Genomic DNA, 12,038 nt, shown 5'->3' with positions numbered 1-12,038 from the left:
ACTTTACAGTTTACCAAGCATGATCTCATTTGATCTCATTTAATCCAAGCCCAAGAGATTGGAGAAGTCTCTTTAATGGCCAAATAAATGGCTAAACTAAAATGCAAAACTCTCTCTTCCCTAATCTTCATCAACAAAACAAAAATAGATAATTTCAAAACAACTTTCCTTCTTTTTTTCCCTCTGTAGGTTAAAAAACGGGGGGGCTTTGCCTAATCATTTTCAACCAACTATCCTAGAGCTTTGGATCAATAGCAAGCGATTGTGAATGTCTTTCCTCACTTTCCTTTCATTAAGTTTGGTTGATTTATGCAGTAGGAAAAGTGGGTCTGTGTGGCTGGGGAGAGATGTCAGACTGGACCTCATCTGTGCAAACTATGGGTGCTAGCCTTGCGAACAAAGTCTCTCACACAGAGTGCATGGTGGTCTGGCTGATGCCTGTGGCTTAGGAAGACTGAGAATCAGAAGCCAATTAGAAACAATCGCCTATCATTTTTTTTCAAACTCTACTCAACAGTGTATAAAACTAAATTTGGACTTCTATGCATTTGTTTATCATTCAACATTTTGAGCTACCACCTAGTGGCACTGCATGCCAGCCAGCAGTTCAAAGTGGGAAGTTTTGCCATGTTCTCTGTATAACGGCGTGTGTTTGTCCAAGTGATTGCCTTCTCTATTGCATTTTTCCTTCCTGTCTTATAAGTTTGAATGGAGAGTGGAAAAATGCAAGTACTACTACTGATAGCAAAAGCAGAGATATAATAAGCTTAATACAATCCAAGAACAGCTAAAAATCACTCTTGGCATAATGTTTCAGTATGTGTGTGGGCTCTGAATGAAGGCTGCTTTGAATTTAGGCTCCATCACTTACTGGCTGGATGACCTTAGGCAAAGTGCTTTTCTGTCTTCTACAAAATGGGGGTTATGATAAAATTCCTTTCTCATATGTTATGTGAGGATTAAATTACATAATCAGGAAAGATGCTGTTTAGAGACCTTGTAAGGCAGTGGTTTCCAAAATAGAGCTCCCTGACCAGCAATATCAGCATCACCTAGGAAATTGTTTGAAATACAAATTCTCCAGCCCCAACTCCAGACCTACTGAATTAGAAACTCTAGGAGTGGGACCAACAATCTGTGTGTCACCAAGCCATCTAGGTGATTCTGCTTCACTTTAATGCTGATACGGCCATAAATTATGATAGAAAAAAGCGTGCTCAGAAGTTAACTGATCTAGATTTAAATTTCAGTTCCACCTCTTAGTAATTGTGTGATTTGGGGTGAACTGTACAGCCTGTTGGTACCACTGTTTTCCTGCCACAAATTTAGAACAATATAATGTTTATCTTGGATTTGTAATGAAAATTTAAAAAGCATATTGATGACACAACATCTTCAATACATGATACCTGGTTGTTTTGTGGTTCTTATTATTGTTTTATGACTTCCGACTTTAATTGCTCTGAATCCAACTAACTTTATTCTTAGTGGATGAAAATAAAAACTAACAGCATATAGAGAAATATTGAAAATATATCATGGAAAATTTATTCTAAAATTAAAGACAAATATGAATTTTATTTATTTTCTAGATATTTTGGAAAATAACCCTTTACAACATGGTAGTTTATAGTTTGATTTCTATACTTTTGACCATCATATACTTTTTAAAGAACATATCATTTCAGAATGTGTGGTCTTAGCAAAATATCACTGGCCCAGAGCTGGTTTCTCTCACTGGGGATTTCTTGATCTGCCAAGAAGGTGGGGGAAGATGGTCAGAGAAAGGGAGAATGTCTAGGGCCTGCCAGTCAGAGCCCTGAAGGCCAGTCCCTCTCGGGACAGGGTTGGCATTTGCTTTGGCCAGAGGCCCACTCCAAGAAGTCCTGCAGGGACCAGGCACTCCACGTGCCATCCCTCAGGTACAGCCTGAGCAGGTGTGACCAGCAGGCTCTCTGATGGCCTCTGCACCTGCCAGCAGGCAGGCAGAGTGAAGGATCCAAAAGCAGAGGAAACAGGAGAGCCAAGCTGCAGGGAGCCATGGAGACTCTTGGTTATGCTGGCCAGAACATAGGGCACAACAAACCCTCCTCCTGTGAAGGAAGAAGAAAAGAACAAAATGATTGTGCTCCTGGTTATTCTGCCACTAATTCATTGCGAGCATCCAGATAAGTCTCTGTCCCCTACACATTTCTCAACCTGAAAAATACAGGAAGACCTGCCAGGATTCTAACAATTTGTATGTAAATCAAAAGTCTACCTATGGTGAGTGGGTTTTCTAAATCCTTGACCATGATGGTAACTCTTCTGCCAAACCCAAATAACCACCAAGCCTCAGTGCTGGTCCATATCTCTCCCTATGCCATTGCTGTTGGCATGGCAACACTGGCATCTTCACATGCCTGACCCCAGGCCTTTTCTCAATGAGGCTGGGTTCTTGGATGGCTGTGTTTTCCTTTTGCCCATGTTTGGTCTGGTAAAAGCCATTGTTGTGGATGCCCCAGGCATACATGTACCTGAAGGATTTAAGGACATTTATGATTTCTTGGCATTTCCTAACTTGGTCACCTTCAGAAGAAAAGTGCCTTCATTTTCCCTAATCCCTTTACCCTGCAATTCTCTTTTCTTTCCCTTCAACACCCATCTCATCCAAGTTTGATTTTTGAAGAGAATAAATTTAATTTGGAGTCACAGTTGAACTTCATTAAGTTACATAACTTCTCTGAGTTTCAGTTTCCTCATCTATAAAACCAGGATAGTGGCATATATCTCATATCAGCATTGGGAAGATTAAACAAGAAAATACACACAACATGCTTCATTCAGGGCATCCTCTATAGTAGGTATCCAGCAAACAAGCGCTAATTTTATTATCACCATTATCTTCATCATCATCATCATCATGTATTCAGAGTTACCTCTGATCTCAGCTACTTATTTCAGGTTTCTCTCCCTAAAGGACCGCAAACTCCATGCGAACAAGCACCTTGTTTGGCTCACTACTGTCCTCCTCCAGAGGCTGGTACCCAGAATAGGTTCCCAAAATATTTGTGAAATAGCTGTTGGAAAACAGAATCTGGACAGACTTTTAGAGTGCGGAATGAGTGTTTGTGTGTGTGAGTGTGTGCATGAATGCGTGTGTGCATGTGTGTTTCTGCATGTTGTGTGCTCCATTCTTGAAGAAGCTAATTCCCTCTTCTGCTGCACGTATAGATCTGCCTCCCACTTAGAGCCTAGTCAACTGGAATGGCCCTTTGGGGATTCTGGTGCTACTCTATTTTAGTCCCTTCCCCAAGCCACCAGCCTGCCTGCCCTCATCCCCAGGGAGCCACAAGATCAGAGCAACAACCATTTATTACATACTTACCAACTGGTGTGAAAGATGGTAGCTGAAAAATGAGGAGAATAAATAACCAGCTTATCACAATTAGTGTCTTCAAAAAAGAACAGAAAATGAAGGCCATTTACATGATATTTAGAACCCCAAACACAAAACGTCAAGAAATAGACAACTAGAGCCACTTATTTTGTCTCTGCCATATCCCTGATCTATTAACAACTGTATACTGAGAATGTACTATGTACCAAGCACCACGCCACTTACAGTTTAAAAGAAAATTGCAAATCTTTGCTGACCAGGAAAGAAGCATGGACCAGGGAAGAAAAATAATAGAATTATAATGCAAACCAGTAAGCACAGTGTATGGGAAGCACCAAGCCCTATGAGCGGCACCACTTTCTTCTGGATGAAGTCAAGAAAGTTCTTCCAGAGGGAACGTCATCTAAGCTCAGTTTCTTGGGAGAGTTAGAGTTAACCAGGTGAAGGAGAGGCACATGCAGGTGCACTGCACACAGGGTGAGAACATAATGCTTGCTAGGGAATCCAGGTGCTGATAATGACAGGAATACTAAAATTAAAATAATAGAAATACAGTAGCTAACACTTCTATAGCACTTACCATGTGCCAGACCCTGTGCTGAGCATTTTACACATTCTAACTCACTGAACAACCAGACCTTAGGATTTCAGAGGTTGAAAGCATTTGGGAGAAGACAAGTTTAAAAGTAGATGGTTCCTGGGAGGTTGGAGTTAGCAGATGAAGGCTGTTATCCATGGAGGACATAGACATCAAGGTCATGCTATATAGCACAGAGAACTGTATTCAATGTCCTATGATAAACCACAATGGAAAAGTATTTTTAAAAAGAGTATATAATGCATATACCTGAACCCCTTTGCTCTACAGCAGAAAGAAGACAACATTGTAAATCAATTATACTTCAGTAAACACACACATATACAATAAAAAAATAAAAGTAGATGGTTTGAGATCTTAGTTTTATTATAGGCTCTGGGTGAGGGTGGGTGTTAGAGTTTGTTTATGGAATGGTAGATAGTTACAAAAGGACATGATTTGATCTTGATCAAGTAGATGTTTTAGAGTGATTTTTTCAATGAATGATGGTGGATGGATAGGAATGAGCTTCCAACTGGAGACTGGGAGATCAGTGAACAGATAGCTAGAGAGTTGCAGGTGAGAGATTTGAGCACCTAAGTCAGGAAGCAGTGTTGACTTTCTGAGGGCCACACGCTGGGTATAGAGCTCATTCTTTTTTTCCCCCAGCTCTATTGAGGTTGACCTAATATCCAACATTTTACATATTTAATGTACACATTTTGATGAGTTTGGGCATATGCGTACTCACAATGTGTTAATAGTCCTTCCCGCTTTCTCTGCTTCACAGTGTCTCTCAGATATCAGAACACTTGAGCTATCCCTGACACTGTCTTCTGGACCCTTCCCACTCACCAGCTGGGTTATGTGATATGCCGCTTTATTTCTCTGAGCCCTGGTTTCCTCATATGTTAAGTGATGGTAATAGGACATGCTCTGCTTATATGCAGAACAGGTCAACTCACTTTTCCACCTTACCAATATTCAACTGTGATGTAAATTTGAGGGCTGTGTTCTGCAGATGCAGGAAAGGAGGGTGAGGATGAGCATGAGCATAAGGATGAAGATGAGAATGGGGATGACCACAGCTTTCCAGAACCATTGCCCCTTGGTTTCACAAATCAAGCTCATTTACCATTCATTTATTCCTTCACAATAACTGACCCCATTCCCCTTCCAGAAAAAAAAAATTATCTTTTTCCTCTTGTCCCATTAAAATTGTGCTCATAACTCAGCCCTACTACAAACAGGTTACTGTCTTTAAATAATGATTAATTCTGGATAGATTATTATTGATGTCTGGTTCAAGACCTAAACTCCTCTAATGTCCAGGGACTGAGGATGGTTTTAAATATATGTACCTTATGTGTAGACCTCAACTCCAGAGTGTTTTTGCTGCTGTATTATTTAATTATTCAAAATAGAAGTCACCGGCTACAGAAAATGCCTGCTTGCAACATGTAATTTGCCTTCCAAACAAGCTCATTTGGGCTTTGACATTTGACAGAGAAAGGTCTGGGAAGATGAGCTGTTCAGAAAGGGTGTCTCTGCATCTGACACTGCCTGAACTTAGGTAGGTTGATTTTTACAATCGCCAGATCATCAAAGGTTAAACTCATTTAAATTCTCCCTTTACTAACAAAGAAAGAAAACAAAATGCCACAAGCTGCCTTAACCTGCTGTCCTCCACTACATGCACTAGCTGAGGACTCTCAGAAATTCTTAATGTCTACAAAAGGTGCTATGAATTTGACAAAGTTAATCTGCCATGCCCTTAAGCACACTCTCTGCATCCTTTCCTCTCTGTGAAAATCCAGAGATCTCCTGCTCTGTTGAACTCGGCTCCATATAAAAATGCTTCCATCAGTACACATTCAGCCCTCCATTCCTTCGTTTTCCAGATTTTCTTGGGTTGGTTGATACCAGGCACAGAGCAGGGCACTGGGTACATAAAACTTAATGTGTATCTTCTCTGCCCCATCTCAACCCTGCGATGCTGAAATAATCTGCTAACTAATGTCCCTACCCCAATTTGCTCCAGTCTTTCCCCTCCAGGCACACTGGAGTCCTTTGGGAAAGCACTAATGTGACTCTTTTCCTCAGGGTCTGCAAAATTAGCATTATACAACTGAGACATTAAGCCTTTATTTAATTAATTCACTGTATAAATAATTTTCTAGTATCTACTATATGGATGTACAAGGTATTGGGAAACAGAAGAGTGAGTGAGATGGACAATGAAGGAGCTTCCACTATGGCACAACGGGATTGGCACTGTCTTGGGAGTGCTGGCAAGAGGGTTCAATCCCAGGCGGCACAGTGGGTTAAGGATCTGGTGTTGCCTCAGCTGTGGTCTCGACTGCACCTAGGATCTGATCCCTGGCCCAGGAATTCCATATGCCACGGGGTGGCCAAAAATTAAATAAATAAATATAGAATAAATAAAATGAATAATGAACTTTGCTTTCACAGCAGAGAAGTAAATAAGTAAATAAAGAGCACAGAAATAAATATATAGCTTTTACTATCTAGTTAAGGAATAAATGTAAGAGAGAACAAGAGAGGACATCCAACTTAGGTTGGTATGAGGAGGCCAGGGGACGTCTCTGGAATGTGAGGGAGTGACAATCTAGGTAAAGCCTCGAGCATGAATAGGAGGTGGGAAACCCCACGACCTACTCCAGAATGGCAGTGTGTCAAGAGCCCAAGGGAGAGAAGTGAAGGTGGGCAGGTAGGTAGGGACTGCACCATATAACACCTTACAAGGTGGTATTCCTCAGCCCTTATATTCAATGCCAGGGAGATTTTTTTTTTTAAATAGAGAGGCTCTGTCTTTACCCCAAATCAATTCATTTTGAATCTTACATGAAGGATCCTGAGCATGCTTTTTGGTTTATAAAACTCTCCAGGTGATTCAAATGTGAAGCCAGAATTGAGAATGCCTACTGTTAAATCTTATAAATTGACCCAAACTTCTGCTATGCCTCATCTCTGCCTGGCCTATCCATTCCCTAACACTATTCTATAATATCCTCTCTTCCCTTCATACTCTAATCCAATTTATAGCTGTTCATTTTTGTTTAATTAGTTTCCTCAGCTTAAAATTCAATCTCCCAGAGATCCCATTGTGGCTCAGCAGTAACAAACCCAACTAGTATCCATGAGGATGTGGGTTCAATCCCTGGCCCTGCTCAGTGGCTTAAGGATCTGGCATTGACATGAGCTGTGGTATAGGTTGCAGATGCAGCTCGGATCTAGCATTGCTATGGCTGTGATACAGGCCAACAGCTATAGCTCCGATTCAACCCCTAGCCTGGGAATTCCATATGCCATGGGTGCAGCCTTAAAAAGCAAAAAAAAAAAAAAAAAAAAAAAAAAAAAAAGAAAGAAAATTCAGTCTCCCCTCTCCATATTGGTTAGAGATATTTTCAGCTGCAAATAATTAAAACTCTGACCATGACTAGCTTAAATAAACAGAGGCTTATGTTTTTCATATTATGAATGTCAAGGTAGATATTGGCTGGCATTGTTCAGAGGCTTAGTAATACCAGGGCCTGTAAGTCAGCCATCAGTTCAGGAAGAAGGGAAGAAAGATCAGCCTCAGGTCCTTGGCATCAGGAAAACAAGAGTATTCCTAGAAGCCACACTTTGGCTGACTTCTTGTGTATCATTGACCATATCTGCATGACAAGCTATCCTTAGCTGCATTGGGAGTCTAGGAGAGTGAAGAATGAGTTTTGAAGAATGAGTTTGAAATGAGCGGCTTAGATTGACCATGCTCCATCACCTTGCTGGGCTCTGTTAAATGGAATAAAGGGAGGTAGTTGATGTTGAGACAATAGATCCTGTCTTCCTCACATGCTCATAATCTGCTCAGTGGACTCCCACAGCCCCTCAATACATGAAAATGGTGGTTCACAGGAAAATGTTACATATCCAAGGTAACTGGTGCTAGAGGTTATGAGAGAAAAAATGGGAGTGATCCTTGCTTACAGAGTGTTTACAATCAGTCTCAAGTTGGAGAATTTTTTGTGAGTAGTGAGTGGGGCTGGGATGTCAGGATTCAGAGACAAGGTAAAGGGTGTAGGCTTGCATCTTTGGGAAACACCAAGCTCTAGCGGTCTGACTAGATTCCTGAGTTTGTATTCCCTAAAATTAAAGGACTTAAGAGAAGTATAATAGCAGGGAGGGTTATGAGAAGACCTCTTGGGTGACCCTTGGAGGATATGACAGAAGGAGGAAGGACCTGGGCTGCGAAGAATACAACTCCTAGTCCCACTTTCAATAGCTCCATGAGTCCTGGAAGAGGATGAGAGTCTAGAAAGAGATGATCCAAAGCTTGCCCAGGATAAGGGGTTAAAATTACCCTCAATAGTTTTGGCCTCTTTTGTGATCAGCACATATACACCCCAGGAAGGGACCACTTCCTCAAAATCCCTCTTTGAACTCTATATCCAGATGTTGTTTGTTTGTTTTGTTTTTAAAGCAAAAATCTATGATAATCAATGTCCTTTCTGCTGTGGGTGGTGGAATAGATAATAGGCTGTCACCCCAGAAAAATGATCATGGCTTGCTGCTCAGAAATATGAGTGATGAAGTTAATCGAAGCCTTTCCACTTTCAGCTGCTGACCCTAAAGTCATGTCAGGAAACCCCTACCAGATAATTCTGACTCTAAGGATTACTATCATTACATGCATTCTTTTCATTAAATCCTTATGACCTAAAGAGGTAGATTTCATTATTGTCCCCATTTTTCAGAGGAGGAAGTGGAAGCAAAGAGAGGTTAGGCAGGTCTAACAGGAGTGGTTGGAATTACAGTCTGGTCAGTCTGTCTCCAGAGCCCATGCTCCTAATCTGCATGCTACTTCCTGCCACAACCTATTATAATAAACTGCCTCCCATTTAGGAAGGTCTTCCTCATACCCACTTGGAATCTGTCTTTTGCTATTGCTCTAAACCCAAGAATATTACATGCCAACCATCCTACTCACTGTGTAATCTGAGGCCATCAGAGTGAGCCACAGACAATTCAAGAACAGTTTCAAGAACCAGTTGTCACCTCTCATTCCTACCCTTCTTCTCATTGGTTCCCATTCTCCTGTTTATCCCTCCTCTTAGCTTTTGCCTCTGGCCTCATGCTTGCATCTAAAATTGGACTGGATTTGGCTTTCACAGCTTTAATCCACTGTGCTTTTAAAGGATAAGAATTGTCTGACTTTCCCACTCTGCCCTCAAACTGGATCTCCCAGATGCTTTGGCTACTTTTGTGGAGCTAGTTCAAACCCCTTTGACCCCAATTTCAGTGTCAACTCTGACCCAACCCCTCAAAAAACAAAAAAGTGCTACCTACCTTCCAGTTTTGCTTTTGTTATTGTCAGTGTTTATTTTATGAATTCATGTTTGCTGAGTTCTTGCTTTGTGTTGAGCACTGTGCTAAACAGTTGCTCTGTTTTGTCTCACTTAATTCATCCCCTCTAAACTCTGTGGGGTAAGTATTGTTATTACCTCTATTGTACATACAAAGGAATTGAGCTGCACCAAGATTCATTCACTTGCATAAAGTCATAAAGCTATAAGGCTATAAGGCTTAAATATATATATAAAGCTATAAGGCAGGACTCAAGCCCATATCTGGCTAACACCAAATTTTTCCCTTCTAGGGCTTCACAGAGCAAGCCTAAATCTTCCTTCATGTGACAGCCTTCCAATATTAGGAAACAATTCTTGTGTTTCCTTGAGTCTCCTCTAGCTGCAGCAACCACAGGCAGGTCCATCCACCACTCTTCTTTTGACATGGTTTTACCTTCATCTCCTCCTCATCCTTAACTCTACTCAGTGGTCCCATGTTCATCTGCTTTTGGAGCTTGGTGCAGACCTGTATTCACTCCTCCAGGTATGGTCTGATGAATGCATCAGGTGCAGTTGGCCTATCGCCTTCTTCATCCTTTAGGGTCTATTTCTGGCAAAAGAGTCATACATTATTTCAACAGCCTCCAAGACCCCAGTCAACAGAATGAATGAGGCCAGAGGGAAATTGCCTTGTGTTGACTGTCATCTGTGGAAACGGACAATATGAACGAGAGTAGAGGAGAAACTTGGAGAAGCAATACCTGGGGAGGAAGACTATCAGAAGACTCTTGAGATGGGAGTGGGGCTGTCATTGACTGTAGATGCATCAGTTCATGTGTAAAATATTACCCTACATCTAGATGCCAGTGGCCCAGCTTTTTCCTGGAAATTCCTCAGGTGGGAAGGCCACCTTGAGGCCATCTGATGTACTTACCTCTGTGTTCTGCTCAGCAGTTATTGTTTTTGATACTGGGCTCCCTTAGTCCTTGTGATCCTGTGACATAATGGAATCAAATTAAAGTCCCATTTACCAGCTTTATTGCCGATTATTTATAATACTCTCGTTCCAAAGTGCTTCTTTATAGAGTGCTTAAGCTTCCATCACTGCATAGAGCTTGCCATAAATGCCTTCACATGCATGGCACATTATGTCCCATAGCCACAGCAGAAAGGGGGAAAGATTATGCTCATTTATTTCATATAGTCTACTTTATTATTTTATTGTAATAAACTGCCATACCTTATGCTGCTTTAAAATCAATAGTTTGCATTAAAAATAGTGAAACATGGCCATTAATCTTGCTTAGCATTTCTGCTATTACTTTCTGATAGTGAATCCGTAATATAGAAAACGTAATAATTACTCATTCCCAATCAATAGAAACATTTCAAATGCTCCTGTGTGTCCCACTGCTATTGCATTGAAGGAAGATGATGACACTGGGGGGTGTGGATTTAAAGACTCCTAGTTGGCAGGAAGTTCGTCATGCCCTCCCTGAACCTGCTAGTACATTCTCTGACTCTCAAAGATCCTTTTTAATTCCTTGAAACAATGAGACGGAATGGTTAAAGATCTGGGTTTTGGAGTCAAATGGCCTAGGCTCAATTCCCAATTTCAAAACTTGCAAGTACCATTTGAATGACCTTGGGCATGTTAATTCACCAGTCATTACCTCAGTGTTGCCACCCAGGAAAAGAAAATGAGAATGTCTGCCTGGCAAGATTATTATAAATTTTACAAGCAAACTTAACAGAACATGCTTATCAGAGCATCTGAATTGTGGAACATGCACTAGAAATGATAGGTACTGTTATACCATGTGCACTGGGTGTAGAGAATGGTCTGACAGTTGTTGTTTCCTAAGAGCTGGTAGCAAAAGCAGGTGGCATGGCGGGTGCTGTCTCTATCCTTCTGTTCCTTCATTTCGACCTGGCATTAGACGATCCAGCTGTGCTTTGTGGCAGTACCCAGCATCTGGACTTGAAACCCTGACAGGAGAAAATTGAGCCATCAGTTTGGCTGTGATGCAACAGGCCTTTTAACTCCTAACCCTTTGCTCTTCAGCAAAGTCTCTGTGGAGACAGAACAGGAGTAAATACATGGTTTTGTCAGTAAGTACTCTTTGATCAACACTCAAGTCAAATATAAGAAGAGTGGAGATTGTGAATGCTTAAGCCATAATTGATGGCATGGCTTTTCCTATCCTGTTTAATTTAATTCAACAACTGTTTATTGAACAGGTAACATGTGCCAGGAGAAAGCCTAGGTGTAAAAGGGTAAAGAGATTCAAAGATTAATAAAGCATAGTATTTGCTGTATAAATATCTTAAAACCTAGGCAAAGACACATATGTCACCTAAATAACTTGAGTCCAAAGTACAGGAAGAAAGATTAATTCTCTCTAATAGGGGAAGTGATTTCAACTTAAGTACACGTGAGTAGGCCTTCATCAAGGAAAATAGAGGAAGAAAAGAGCATTTCAGAGTGAGAATAACAGAAGCAAATACTAAAGGTAGACAAGTCACCTCTTCATGTTGCTCTACTAGCATAAAATCCTTCTAAATTCCCTGCTGCCTAAAACACATCTCTCAGCCTGAGTCCACTTACTGCATTATCCTAACCTAGCCTCCTAAAATGACATCAAAACTATTGTACATTGTGAACACAGTGTCCTCTGTTTCATGCCTCCCTAAGATTGCATTTGCCCTCTCGTAGACTCATCTACCTGAA

General features: G+C 41.1%; 1 long non-coding RNA gene across 1 annotated transcript in view; it reads left to right on the top strand.

The window, feature by feature from the left end:
• The window catches only part of LOC102163214, a 39,908-nt gene extending 29,568 nt beyond the window's left edge, over window positions 1-10,340 (top strand). Inside the window, exon 4 of the long non-coding RNA XR_002339313.1 lies at window positions 9,619-10,340. This is a non-coding gene — a long non-coding RNA (uncharacterized LOC102163214). The remainder of the gene's footprint in view (window positions 1-9,618) is intronic.

This window comes from Sus scrofa, chromosome 1 (genome assembly GCF_000003025.6).
Source record: "Sus scrofa isolate TJ Tabasco breed Duroc chromosome 1, Sscrofa11.1, whole genome shotgun sequence".
Classification (NCBI taxonomy): Eukaryota; Metazoa; Chordata; class Mammalia; order Artiodactyla; family Suidae; genus Sus; species Sus scrofa.
The sequence above is the reverse complement of the archived record's forward strand: the minus strand, read 5'-3'. Positions and strand labels throughout refer to the sequence as shown.